This window comes from Xylocopa sonorina, chromosome 12 (genome assembly GCF_050948175.1).
Source record: "Xylocopa sonorina isolate GNS202 chromosome 12, iyXylSono1_principal, whole genome shotgun sequence".
Taxonomy (NCBI): Eukaryota; Metazoa; Arthropoda; class Insecta; order Hymenoptera; family Apidae; genus Xylocopa; species Xylocopa sonorina.
Genome location: NC_135204.1, coordinates 10,302,253 through 10,315,835, shown reverse-complemented (window position 1 = coordinate 10,315,835; position 13,583 = coordinate 10,302,253). Strand labels below are relative to the sequence as shown.

The following is a 13,583-nucleotide window of genomic DNA, read 5'->3' as shown; positions in this document are numbered from 1 at the left end:
GAGCGCGTCGTTGCGTGAACTTTCGAAAGAGAGAGAGAGCACTCGGGCAATAAGCAAAAATTGTATGCAAAAGACGGGCCGTTAGAGTAAACAAATTTTTGAGAGGCGAGAGGCGAGAAGCTATAAACAGATTACGGTGAAAGCCAGTTTGCATGGAAATTGATATTCGCGAGGTTCCCTTTCGCGCGCTTAAACGACAGCTCGCGCGGTAACTTGGGGCGTTCGCCGGGCGTGGAGCTCGTTTCCTCGCGCGTTCCCAGAACTTCTGATATCGATTAACGAATTCGAGCACGGCGACAAAAGTTTCGCGTATGAAATACCGCGATGACTTTAGCCGGCGCGGTTCACGCGGATTCGGGAACGGCACGCGGACTTACGGGTCGCGCCGTCAACTTCCGGTACCGTGAACTTTGCTCGCCTCAACGAGCGTCGAGCCTCGCTCGTCGGCAACGTGACGCTGACGACGATCAAATAAATCTGCCGCGCTGGCAAATGCGTAGCGGCGATAAAAGTAATCGGAAGTCGGGCAAGAATTGCACCGAACATTGTCGCGCCAATAATCGTAACTAGTATCCTGGCAATAAAGGTAACCGTTCGTGCCTATTATCGGAACGCGATCATAGAAATGTGCGCACTCGTTATCGCGCGCGGAATCGTTCGGTGTTTAAGCAATTATCTTTAATCCTATCGGAACCAGGATAAATCTTGGAGATCGTTTAAAACGGAGTTACCAACCGGTTGGAATCGGAGAGCTGGATATTATCGCGAGACGATCGATAGCGCGCTGGTATCGCGTTAATATTTGCCGATTAGGTCACGTTAATAAAATACCAATTAAACCACCGTCGAGAATTTTCCATGCAACAACTCGCAGCGGCGGAGAACGTAGGGTTCTTTACGCGTTGGATCGCTCGACGGCGAAACTAAGTTCGATCGCGAACAGATCTCCGACGGTTCGCGTCAGTCATTGTTGATCTTAAATCTTATCCGACACGCAGCCACGAACTAGTTACGCTCGGCACACAATATTGATTGCGACCGGCTATGTTAATTGATCTTCCTAGGAACTTTCCAAGTTGGTTTCCATCGATCGAAGAAATTGATACGCGGCCAACGGTGGCAGAACACCGAGTCATCTCGAATACAAGCAGAGGGTAGCGCGCATCGAGTAATCGAGATGTTCCCGCGAGAAGACGTTGGCAGGGAAAATTGTGTAGCTATCCGGTTGCACGCGACGCGGGCCGCTTAAAATTTCACGGTGAACTATCGAGCGTTCCACCTATTTTTCCTCGATAACGCGCCCCGTTTCGTCGAGGTGTTCCGCTCGCGAGGGTGCGTCGGCAGCGAAGCGTCGCGCCGACGACGGCCTTGAAACGTCAACCAGGAATATTTACAGCAGAACTCCGTGCAACCCCGCGTCGGTGGTAATAACGATCGTTCGAAGCGATGGCGGTCGTTAGAGAACAATGAGTCCCTCTCTCTCAAGATAGACGGGGTGGATGGGGACATTAGCGCGCGGTTATCGACATCGTGGTAGGCAAAAGGCTATCATCCAGCCCGGGAGCATTGAAAGCTCGCGATCAGATAGTCCATAGTTTTTGCAACGCTGGCTGAACGTCTTCGACTTCCTCGATCCTCGAAGGCGAAGAGCGGAGCGAAGGCTGCCAGGGGTGGTTGAGCAGAGGGTGAAGGGGCAGAGAGGGGCGGGCCTAATTAAACGCGCGAAACGACGTCGCTCGACGATGAGCTTGCGGCCGGATTTTCACGGGTAATTAATCGAGCATAATATCAGCGCGTCGCTTCGCGGTCGAGGACCCTACGCGGTCGAAGTTGCGCTGGCGCTGACGCTGACGCGTCAGAGGGTAGGTTCGGTGCCTGTTCGCTAAACCCCGCCGGATAATCCCCGTACGGTGCTCCGCGAAATTCGCATTTTTCGCGGTCGAACGACGCAGCCGTCGCGTCTCGAACTCGGCCGAGCTCGAAATCGCGGGATTAATTGACGCCCGTCCGGATCGATGAATTCGCAGGCGGCAGGGTGTAAACGGTAGGTAACCGAGCGTTTCGAACTGCTCCCGGTTAGTTTCCGAGCCCCGAGACTCGCTAGATCAGCGCCAGTTTCCGGTTCCATTTGTTTTTATATCGAGTTCGTTTGTTCGATCAAGGGAGAGGAACGAAAAGAAAAAAGGAGAAAAAAGTTCAGTTCAGTCTATCGTTTCTCGAAACGCGGAGGTTCGCAAAAGCATCGGTAGAACACTCGTCCTGAAATCAATTCCGATGACGTAGACAGCGGTCCTGGGCGAGAGGCAGGGGGGGGGGGGCCGGTTGGGTGCTGGTGGGTGTAACGTGATTTATTCGTCCATTTCGCAGCGAGGGTAAAACGCGACGTACGATACCCGGGCAGCGTTCCGCGCATCGAGTATTTATAAAATGTGCAGTAAAAACTAGAAATAAACTCGTCGACGTGTGGAGGACGGAGAGTGACGCGATCCAACGGCTTTGTTTGCCCGCAAATAAAAGCGGCGGGGCCGGGAGCGCGGCGCATTTTGAAATATGAAGGGTATAATGTCCATAATACGGACGCGGTTTCCCGTACGACCGCCGCCTCCCCCGTCGCCTCTAACCGGGCCGGTCACGTCAAATAACATCAAGATTAATCGTGTGTCAAACAATGGCATTGAAATCGAATAAGTGGCGCGCGTCGGTCGCGATGGGAAAACGGTGATTAAAACTCGATCCGGGCGAGGAAAAAAAATCTTCACCGGCGACGGGGGATTTTCAAATAAACCGCGACGGGGAACAATTTGGGCGGCAGATGCCGAGTGAATAAACTCTGGCCGGGATGCACTAAACTCCTCTTGTTGCTACGGCCCATTATCTCGGGACGATAAAACGCGTTGGACACGGGGAAAAAATACCGCGCCCTCGGTGGCACTCGGCTCAGCGGGTAGCGTCTCATCCCTTTCACCGCGGCCGCTCGGAATAAATACTCCCCCTGGGTCGTAGATTCCCGTAGCACGCTTCGTCTCCGCTCTGAGCCGAGTCGGAACCGGGTAGAAAAGAGCGAGATAGCGCCGATGGTTGCTGGCTACACGGTTTTGGCCGGCTTTATTAATTATTAAAACAGACTATAAAATTATTTGATACAGCGGTGGCGGACAGAAGTGCGCAGAGCCCGGCACGTATGAATTTCGCGCGCTGCATTATTCAACGGCCAGTTTGCATAACAATTATGGCGGAGATTTTAGCATAGCGAGCAAAAAGAGAGAGAGAGAGAAAGATAGAGAGGGGGAGGGGAGCGGTGGAGAGCGGCCGAGTTGCGGGAACAAAAGTACACTGGTGATACAACCGCGTTTGGTACCGAAAAGACCTCCAAAGGATCTCGAAGCCTGTTCCTTCGTTTGCAATTCCATTTTTCATCCATCCCACTTGGACGGTCCTTGCACCCTCTTCCCGCCGCCCTCCGGTTCCAGCGCGCAGAGAACGCATTTAAGAGCGACGGAACCGGAGGGTAGCGTTCGCCACGAGGAAGTCGACGCGCGAAAGCGTCCCCTTTTACATCGCGAATACCCGCTGTAGCGGCTGTTACCGAACGTTTCAGTCGAGATCGCACGGTCTGAGAAACGGCTGACCTGTTCTACTTGCGACAGGCAGTACAGATCGTTCGAGGATCGGAAAAAGCGTTCGATCGAGGTATCGCGATTATCCGTGACCGTGTTGGCACAGTTACGACGGAGACTAATTTTCGTGGCCAGGATGAATCGAGCGTTGGGTGCAACCCCGGTTCGCGGCCTTTTAAAAACTTTCAGCGTGATCTAACTTTTAATTGCGATCGGTTAAACTCGCGAAGGCGTGTCAGAAAATTTAATTAACTGTCGGAAAACACGTCACCGCGATCCGAGTGTCTTTATTCCCGGCTTCCCGTCGCGACAGGGAAAGCGAGGACGACAGACGGATATAGAGATGGAAAGGGACAGCAGCGGAGGACGAGTGCGTGTCGCCACAATAGCGGCCAGCTGGCTGACTGCGGTCGCGTTGCATCGGATTTAACCGGTTTTATGGAAAACAATTATCCCGGCAGCGCATTGTCGCGCTCGAATTCCGCTCGAGGTGTTCGTTCAAATTTTAATGGGCGAGCAGATTTTGGCGCGAAATTAACGAGCTTGTTAAACAGTACCAGCGCGTAGAATGCGACGCGATACGCGCCGGCGGTAACCGCCCTCCCGTCGGGACCGCGAAACAAAGGGATGCTTATCCAACGTCACTCGGGCCAGAGATCCGGGAACGCGAGTTTCGCAGGGCTTTCGACTTTTGAGATTCCTATGGAAATCGTGGGAAGTTTCATTCAGAAATTGCTGAACGTCTTCGCGTGGCCGGAAAAATTCCGTGGAGGGTTTAAGCCGCTGGCGGCGGCGGTACCAGCGTCGTGGAAAACAACGACGCGATTTCACTCGGTGAGGTTTATTACTCGGAGAGTGGCTGGCGTGCGCGAAAGTCGCCGGGAAGGCGCCCCGGCGGATTTTCATCCGGTGGATCGGCGGATATATTATGCTATACAGGCGACGACAGACTCCTGGAATCCGATGATACGGCGGATTGTTTGAGATGGGATCCCGTCGGGGCTTTCAGCGAGATCATATCCAAAGAGGTCTTATCGAGCTAACGAAAAATATTTGCAAGGTCCAGCAGCGATGGATGTCCCCGATCCACTTTCCCATTCTACGCCGATGGATCCCTGGAACGAAGTGGCTCTCCTGTTTTCAATATACCCTTGGAAAACAAACGCGACGACGCGGCGCCTTCCTCCTGGTAAGATTGCCGCCGTTACGTAACAGGGATCAGAGCCATATTGCTTAAATAAGTCACGTGCAAAGGTATTACGTTTTATTCACGTGCAAAGGTATTGCACCGCTCTCAACGGGGTAACGCCCCGTGTGATTGCTTAAAAACAACAGAAAATCGCATTCTTTCGAGGTGTGCACGTGAACCGATTTATCGTTCGCTCGTACTACTGGACGGACTTTGATAATATATCCATCTGCACTTGCCTGACCTGTGACAGTATCTTTCTCCTTCCGCGACACGCTGCAAAGATACCTCTGTATTATTGATTCGTACTACTGGAATTCTTTTATCAGTCGAAGAACGAATCGCGCAAGCTGCACAGCCAGTGGCCCAGAAATAATGGTTTCATTATCTGCACGAGGGGCCGAGAGCTTTCGTATCCGAAATTCGCGGTACATCGATAAGTGGTGGAATAAATCGATCGTGCCGCGTTTAAATCGTCGGCCAGGCGGGAGAAACCGTGACAGACTGCGCGAATGGACTACCGGTATCTCATTTTCCTTGCGCCGCTCGGATAAACTTGCTTCGCCACCATAAAATAGCATCCTATGCATCCGGCGTTCTCCCGTTTCCTCGTAGATACGCGCGTGCATGACGTATACGTCCATGCATGTACGCAGTGTCCGTAAAGTCGGCAGAGTCCCCGGCTATTTCGCGTGTACTCCAGCGACAAACGATTTCGAAGTGCCCGGGCGCATTATTCTCCGTGAGTCGCGCGTAAAAGGTTCGCCCCTCGTCCAAGTTCGGGCAATGAAATTTGCATGTCCCGTAAAATCAAACAGGTATTTAAAGAGCGCCGCTGCGCTGGAGTAGACGCGCGAACAGTCGAAACGAGATCTCTGAACGGTGCTGGTGGAAATTCCATTTCACGGACACGTATAAAACAATCTTCCCGACGCCTCATCAGGACGGTGACGATCGGAAGAGATATCGACCTAATACTTTCTTGTTTCTCCGTTGGTTAAATTTTCAACCCTACCGTCCGCGCCCGTTCGCTCTTCTCAATTTCCCCCTTTATCTGCCCTCTCACGGCTATCTTCCTTTCCATTTCTCGTGGCCCCCCTCCGCCGCCTGTCCCCGGCTGCAATACACCTCGGAAATCGCTCGTCGGACACACAAAATAAAAAGGAACGAGAGCCCCGGGACGACGGTGGCAAAAGCGACGGCGGAGAGAGAAACTACCGTCTGAACCGTCTCCGTTCGTCCGTATGTAATTTAGAAAGCGCCCTTCAGCCGGCTCCTTCCCGATCCAAGAACCCCTGTCTCTTCCATTTCGCCGTCACTACTCCTCGCAGCCGGCTTGATATTGCGAACGTGCAAGTTATGAGTTATCCGTACCGAAATAACTTGCGTCGCGTGTTCGCCAGGGCTGTCTGACTAGGCGCGTACCCCATCCACTAGCCGGTTTATTCTCGTCCTTTCCCGCGACCGAGTTTGGATACGAAACGAACGAACGCGTTCTGACCAACGGTAACGCGAAGTGCAACGTTGCGTCGCGGCGTTGCGAGTCAAACGAAATGGCCGGAAACTTTCGAACGGAGCACCCCTGGAAGATTAAGGGTTCGCGCGTCGAAATCCTCGATGTTCTCCTCGTCACGAACACAGGTTCGTCGCGCGAAGCCGCGGCGAGAAGCAGACGAGTCGGTGCAAAAGTTTCTGGAGATAGTCGCGCGGGTTGGCCGCGGGCGACGACGATACGACGGCAAACGACTTCCCCGAGGGTGGGATGTGGCGCAGTGTCTGCAGAATTCCTGCCACCGGTTACAGCGTAGGGCGTGCGGCCACGCGTGTCTGAATGGCCACGAGGGGCCACGGGGCGGAGGAGGGGTAAGAAAACGGGACCCGTGTGGAAAGGAAAGCGTAAAAATGCGGACGCGATGCTCAGAGCCATTGACGCTCGCAGATGTCTGCCGACAGTGGCTTTTGTACGTGCGGTGACTTCGGCACGAATGGCTTGACGAACGGAACAGAGTGGAGTGCGGCAGTGCAGCCGCGACGGGGGTGGAGGCGACGAGGGGGGTAGCACGGGAGGAACGAGATCAAAAGGTAGGCGCATGTAATGCAGAAGTAATGGGGTGGGAGGGCGCCAGTCGGAAAGGCAGACGCAATCGTGCCGGGGGATGGAATTCCGTTCTGCTTTTCATATTTTCTGCGGCTAGAAATGGAATTCCGTGATGGAAAATTTATGTAATGTTCCTATTCGCGTGATCGAGAGCCAAGAGTTCGCGTTTTTCTCTTCTTCGTGCCATTGGAAGATTAACAACGGCCGCTCGCGCTCGCGCTCGCGCTCGCGCGCTACCCTGCCTCGACTTAATGGTCCTAAATATTTTTAACGCGTGGAAACGAACGGCAGCAACGTACACACCATCGAGACGAATAATGGGGACGAAAAATATGACCGAAACGCTATTTCTCCGCGCGAGCCTGACGTCGGGTTCGCATCAGCGATCCGCTTAGAGGGAGAAACCGGCAATTTTCGAGGCGGAAGATCCTCAGCCCGTGCGCGGCGGAACAGAAATTCGGTGTACCGCGGCAATTTACCAGCCGCACGGTGAACCATCGAAAACTTTGCGTCGGCGTTTCGCCCGTATCCTCGATCGCGGAACGTTCGCCGAGGCGCGCGAAACGAGGCGACACGAAACGGCGAGAAGAGCAGGCGGGCGAGAAACGTTCACGGCACATCAACAGGTTCAAGCGAGACGATTCTCCCTGTAAATTGGTCGGGGAGCGAAACGAACGTGGTCAGCGAACGTACCAGGACAAACATTAAAACCGCAGTTCCAAACTAATCAGACGGGCGTGCAACTATTTTCGAGCGACGTTCCTCCGCGCGGCGGACGCGCGTGTCCGCTCTGACGAATGAGCAGAGAGTGCAGTTAAGGCCGGTGCACTCCCGGCAGCGGTCGATTCGGACCGTTTAATCGATGCTGCGTTCAACCCTTCGCAAACGACGCGCGTATGCGTTCGACAAATTGGTATAACTCGCCGGAAACCTCTCTGCCCGAGTTAATAAATCGTGATGGTACCGAACAAACGAAGGGGCCTGGGGTTAAATTGAAACGCGGAGGACCGACTTCGCGTGGAAATGAAAATTCCCGACCGCTGCGAGCGCTGGTGCGCTGTATCGCTACTTCGGGTGGAAAGTGAGCACTCCGAGGCACGGGAAGACAAACGAGGAGTACGTCAAACAACAAGGGAAATCAAGTCCCCGTAGGCCAGAACACCGGTATGTTTCTCGTATCAGGCGAGGGCACATCGAGCGCGCTGCTCGTGTCGACCATTATCGGAGGACGCTGGTCCCTTTGTCCAACGGGACACGAGTGAAATTTCATTCGGCGCGACCCTACCTTCCCACGACCGTCGCTCGACCGTCTCGCAAAACGGCGGGGATTTCTTACCACCCTACACCACCGCCGCCCACGTGTCCCGACGTATTATACGAACGGAGCGAGGCTGGAGGTGGAGTGGATGTCGTGTGAGTTATACGGCGTCGCGGAGTTCCCCGTTTTATGACGGCGGAGACAAACCTGTACGAAAATAAGGCTGACTCCGTGGAATAAGAATTACCGTTCCGCGTGACCGAGTTACATAAATGTAATAAAAATAAAAAAAAAAAGAAACAGATATCAGAGTGTGCTAGGGTTACGAAACGACACGGGTCTGAAGTCTGAGAGTTTCGAAATACCATTGATTTTTTTTTTTTTGTATCCCTGCAACAACGCTGAGCTCGCACGAAGGGAACGCGTCTGTAAAAGTTACGGCTCTGTGACCGCTGCTCGAGTAGACGCGTTTATTGATTTTCCCCTTTTTTTAGGAACCGCTTAGGAACCGAAGCTAATAGCAGTCGCAGTCTGGCTGATAAAGGTGTTAAATTTCACCTGCCCTCGCATTTTAATGACCATTGGCAAACGGCGCGGCCCGATGAAATTCCTCCGGCAATATTCATCGAACGGCACTCGCGGCGTTCTTAAAAATTCAAACCCGTCGAGCCGGTCGATCGAACGTCAATTCTGGCGATTTCCAGTTGCCAATATTTCACTCGCCGTTAGTGACACTTCAATCGAACGGGGGCAAGAAGCGTAGGAAATTTATCGGCGCGGCGGGTGGAAAAAGAGTCGAGCTGGGCGAAAAATTCGGACGGCTGTGATTGCGAGAATACAAGCGTCGATCGACGCTGGAGGCTCGACCCATACCGACCACCCTTTCGGAACGCGTAAAGTCCCGATACACCGCGTAAGGAGCGCCGGAGCGTGAACAGGCACCGAGTCTGGTTAATAAATCGTCGGGACTCGCGCGACACGGCGCGATCCAATCGGAATATACGAAGCCTGTTCGGATGCGGGGATGAGCGCGAGAACGTGGCCGAGAGGAATCAAAGAGGCAAGCGAGAAGAAGCCTTTTTTCCCGTTCTTCCACCGTGAACGACGCGGAGCGCGCTTCGTCGAGTGGAAAATAATTTAACTCGCAGCCGCAAGCTCCGCGGTGCCGATGGGATTAAAGAACGCATCGTTGCTTCTCCCCTCTGAGACGACTTCGAATGAAAATTGATGGACGAGACTGGCAGCCTCGTTCCGCGTCAATTTCACGGCTTACTACTCCTTATACCTCTAGAATGGCGGCTGGAAACTAATCACTCCCATTCTCCGTTGCCGGCGCGCGCCGACTGTCTCGCAAATACGACTCTGTTCTCTCGACTTTACGCTCGCACGCGTAACGTAGTTTCCCTCGAGTTCGTCGGTGTTTCTTACGGATTCGGTTATCGCGAGCTGGGAAATTGCTCGGTCCGGAAAGTGAAAGCTCCGCGGGAGCGAGGGGTGCCGTGCGGTGGGGTGCAGTCGATAGTCAAAGATTAGCAATTAGCGCGGGCGAGCGAAGGGAAACGTTGAACGGCGGCACGACGTCGAAAGCGTCGCGAGGGGCATGAATTATGAAAGACGGGAAGTTTCGAGAGCCGCGAAGTGGCTCTCCGTCTGGCTCGCGGGAGGCCGAACGAAAAACGGAAGGATGCAAAGTTCGGGAAGTAGTGATCTCGAAAAGGCTCTATTAAGAAGCCGGTTTCACCGCTTTGCCGTGGAGTTTGCTCAAAGTTTAAACGCTGCTTCCGCCGAAGCCACTACGGCTGATCGGTAGATTAAAGCATCCTTCGGAACACGCTTACATGATGGAGGCTCGCGGCAAAGGAAGCGGACATAATAGGGGCGAACTTCTGCCCGCGCTAATCCGGCGGGCGGTGATCAAAGATTTGCCTGCACGCGCGTTGATCCTTGGAAATTACGTTTTATAACGAGACCCGTCGACTTAACTTCCTTCATTAACAAACTGCCCCCCCTCGCGTCCACCGGAAGAAAAACTTCTTCGCGCTCGTCGCCCGATCTTTGTCCATGCGCGACCTCGAAACTACCGATGCATCCTCGAGAGCACGAGGAATTCGCCTGAAATCAGAAATAGGAACACGTATGATGGCATAATTTCTTTTCATCCCCCCGTAGAATTACATTCCCACCGGCCGTACAACTCGATGGCCTCCATAAATTCCCGTAGGGGATTAATGTTTTTCGTGGATCGTGGCGGTGGTACTCACCGGGGCTGGGATCGCCTCTAATAAGGATCATTAAAAGGCCTGCGAACGTGAACGTTTTTCGCAAACGGCCGGGTTCGATGAAGCACGGTCTCAAAAGGGGTGGCTCTATACGTGTCCATTTACGTGGAAAGCTGTGACGGGAATGTTTCGCCTTTTACAAATTTTAGTCGGCCGGTGTTAAAAGTGTTTTCTGCTATTTACCCGGCGAGCGACGTGCCCCTTTGTTCCAAACGCTGTTTGTAACTGGACTCCATCTCATTACCGTCGAACGGGCGCACCCTTGACCATGGCGTGGATCCTGTTCGAAAGAAAAGAAAAGGACAAAACGGGCAGGAAACGGGAGTCGAGGTCTCGCTTAAATCCAGACTGGAAGCCACCGTTGCCTACGGTCTAGAGGAAAACAGGTAGCAACAGTGCGCTCAAAGGGCGCAGGGAGGTCGAGAGGGGAAGGCGGCGGCGCGCAAAAAAAGAGGGAAAAACTAGGGAAAAAAAGGAAAATATGGAGGCACGCGCGGTGACCCGATTTCGCGATCGCGCCGGCAACCCTTTCGCGCCGCTTCCGCTCGCACTTACTAATTAAGGCGGTCGCGCGCGGTCTCCCTTCCTCAAAGGGTCTACACCGCGAGCGCGGCGTCGCGCGGACCGGTTTAAACGTAAAATCGTCCAGGCTGCCGCGCGCATTGTCCCGATGAATGCTTATTGTAGCCAAAAACGTCCTCGGGAGTTCGCGCATTATTTCCCGGGCACAAAGCCGGGCCCGCGGATCTGCGTAACAATGAAAACCGGCCGCAGTTTACAAAGCGGCCGGAAAATGCCGTTTTGGATTGTCAGAAAAAGTGAAACGCCGTCCCACTCGCCGCGCGGTGGCCGCGCTCCGCGACGTTTCCGGTCCACGCCGCAGACAACAAGCGTACACTCGGGCAGGCGCGTGCGTTCTTCGCGTCAACGTATCAACTGGGGAAACGTGGTTTGTTCAGAGGCGCGAGCGGAGTATTTTTTTTTCTTTTTTGTTTGTTTTTTTCTAAAACTTTTCAACGGTACACTTCACGACGGCTTACGGTGCAAGTCCGGCGGTAAAATTTCGCAACAAGTATGCATCGTTCGGGCGCGCGATGTGTCGTGTTTCTCGTTCGTACCTATCGTTAAAAAAAATCAGATTCCACGCCACGCGACTCCCCGAGGTCGCATAAATACGCGAGGGTGACACTTGGTCGAGGGAGGGTCTCGAGCGGCGCACGCGATACGTCAAACGGAGAAAATAATTTTATTCTCAAAGTTACCCGCGAGCGAGCGAGCGAGCGAGCAAATTGAATCGTCGGGAAATCACTGCCCCGTGCCAAAGCTCCCGCGAGTTTCTCGCAATTTTTCCATAACTCACAGTAAACCGCTGGACGTGTTTGCCCAGGGGTTGAAAAACTGAGCTCTCCCGGTCCCAAAAATACGTTTACGAGATCCGCGCGGCTAGGCGGGCGAAAGGTAGTCGACGTCAACGACCGAGGACAGTAAAAAGAAGGGCGCGCGAATCCGCGCGGAGCAGCGGACCGACAGGCGAGACAAGTTGTTAGTTTGAACGACGCTGAAATAATGACGGCAGCTCCTCCCCAAATAGAGGCGACGTGGCTAACGGGCAATAAGAACGTCGCCCGTCCCGAAATGAAGCCCCCTTTGCGCGAATATGAATAAGAAACGAGCCGGCGCCCGCTATTCTCATTTTCATCCTGCGGGGAACTTAGTGCGCGCCGCGAACTCGAGCCTGTTATACGAAGTTTATACGTAGCCGGTAACCGTCTCCGCAGGAGCTCCGGTTACAAGCAGCCCCTTAACCATCTGCCAGCCTCCACTTTGCATCCACCCTCTGGCATAGGTGCTATCTCTTCAGCTGTCTATCTTCCTGCGCGCCGCGTTATTGACTCTTTTGCTTATATTTTCGCGCTACTCTCGACCCTCCATCGCTCGTACACTTCGAGCTGCCTTCGAGCTATCTCGACGCTCCTCTTCGAACATCGCAGCCTGTATTCGTAATTTTTATTCGCGCAGCTGATCGATCGATCGGTCTTCGAATTGGTAATAGCAGCCTGGAACAGTTCCCAGCCGGTGGATGTAGCGCTTTGGATTGCGAGGGGTTGTCGTTACGCGCGAGAAACCGAGCCGCGTCTTCGCCAGCCGCTGACACGAGAGCCGGTCGAGGGGTTATGGCCTTCGAAGTCGAGCGACTTTGATTGGCAAGCGATCAACCGAAACACGGCCAATGAAAGTGAACACGGACCTCTGTGTCTCCATCGCGAGATACCAGACACCTCGATGCGAATGCAGGGGTTGTCGCGTCGCTCCTTCGCGTACGTTTCCTTCGTTGCACCCTGTCGCAGGACAGGGCGTCTCGCATCGGACGGTCCGTGAATATTTAAACTGTCCTATAAATGCCAGGAACAATGGCCGCGGAAGATTGAACAGCAGTCACGCGGTAACGGGTCAACGAGATTACGCTCCACGCGATTCCGAGTGTCGTTCACGCGACACGCACTATCGTTCAAGGCGTCGCCGGTGGAACGAGCGGCCATAAATTCTCACGCCACGTAGCTGCGAAATAGGCGTCATAATCGCAGATGCAACCAGACGATAAACGTGGCGTGTTATCGTGGCGGGAGGTTTCGAACGAACAAAAAAAAAAAAAAAAACGAAAACGTAGAAAAAAAAGCTGGGAGAACGGCGAACGATGTATCGCGTGTAACGTTCGAGAGGGTGTGCGCGAAATTCGCGAGCCTCGAACACACGGATGTCCGTGAATTTTTCATTTCTCGTATCGCCTTCGCGTTAGTCACGGTCACTACGCTTCCGGCTGTTACGTCTACCGTAAATGTTTCAACGGTAGGCGTTATTACGCTCATCGTATCGAGCATTCTTGATCAAAGGTTGATCCAGAGGTTAGTACAGATCACGAGCGTGGCGCAAAAATTTGTATCGCGCCCCGACGAGCATCCTCGAACAGCCGATACCGTTCTACCGGAGGTTCGAGGGTAAAACCACTTCCCGTTTTCAAATCCCGCAATCGTTGAAGTCGAAATCGAAAGGATATCGGTGCGAAAAATCCTGTTTTCTCTGAAAGGTTCCAGGCCGTTTTCGGAGGGCGCGGTTCAATATCGCTCGGGACGGAAAGGCGAGA

The 13,583-nt window shown here is 53.5% G+C and overlaps 1 protein-coding gene across 1 annotated transcript in view; it reads left to right on the top strand.

The window, feature by feature from the left end:
• Window positions 1-13,583, top strand: part of LOC143429954 (ELMO domain-containing protein 2) — a 138,814-nt gene that overhangs the window by 70,836 nt on the left and 54,395 nt on the right. The window lies entirely within an intron of this gene.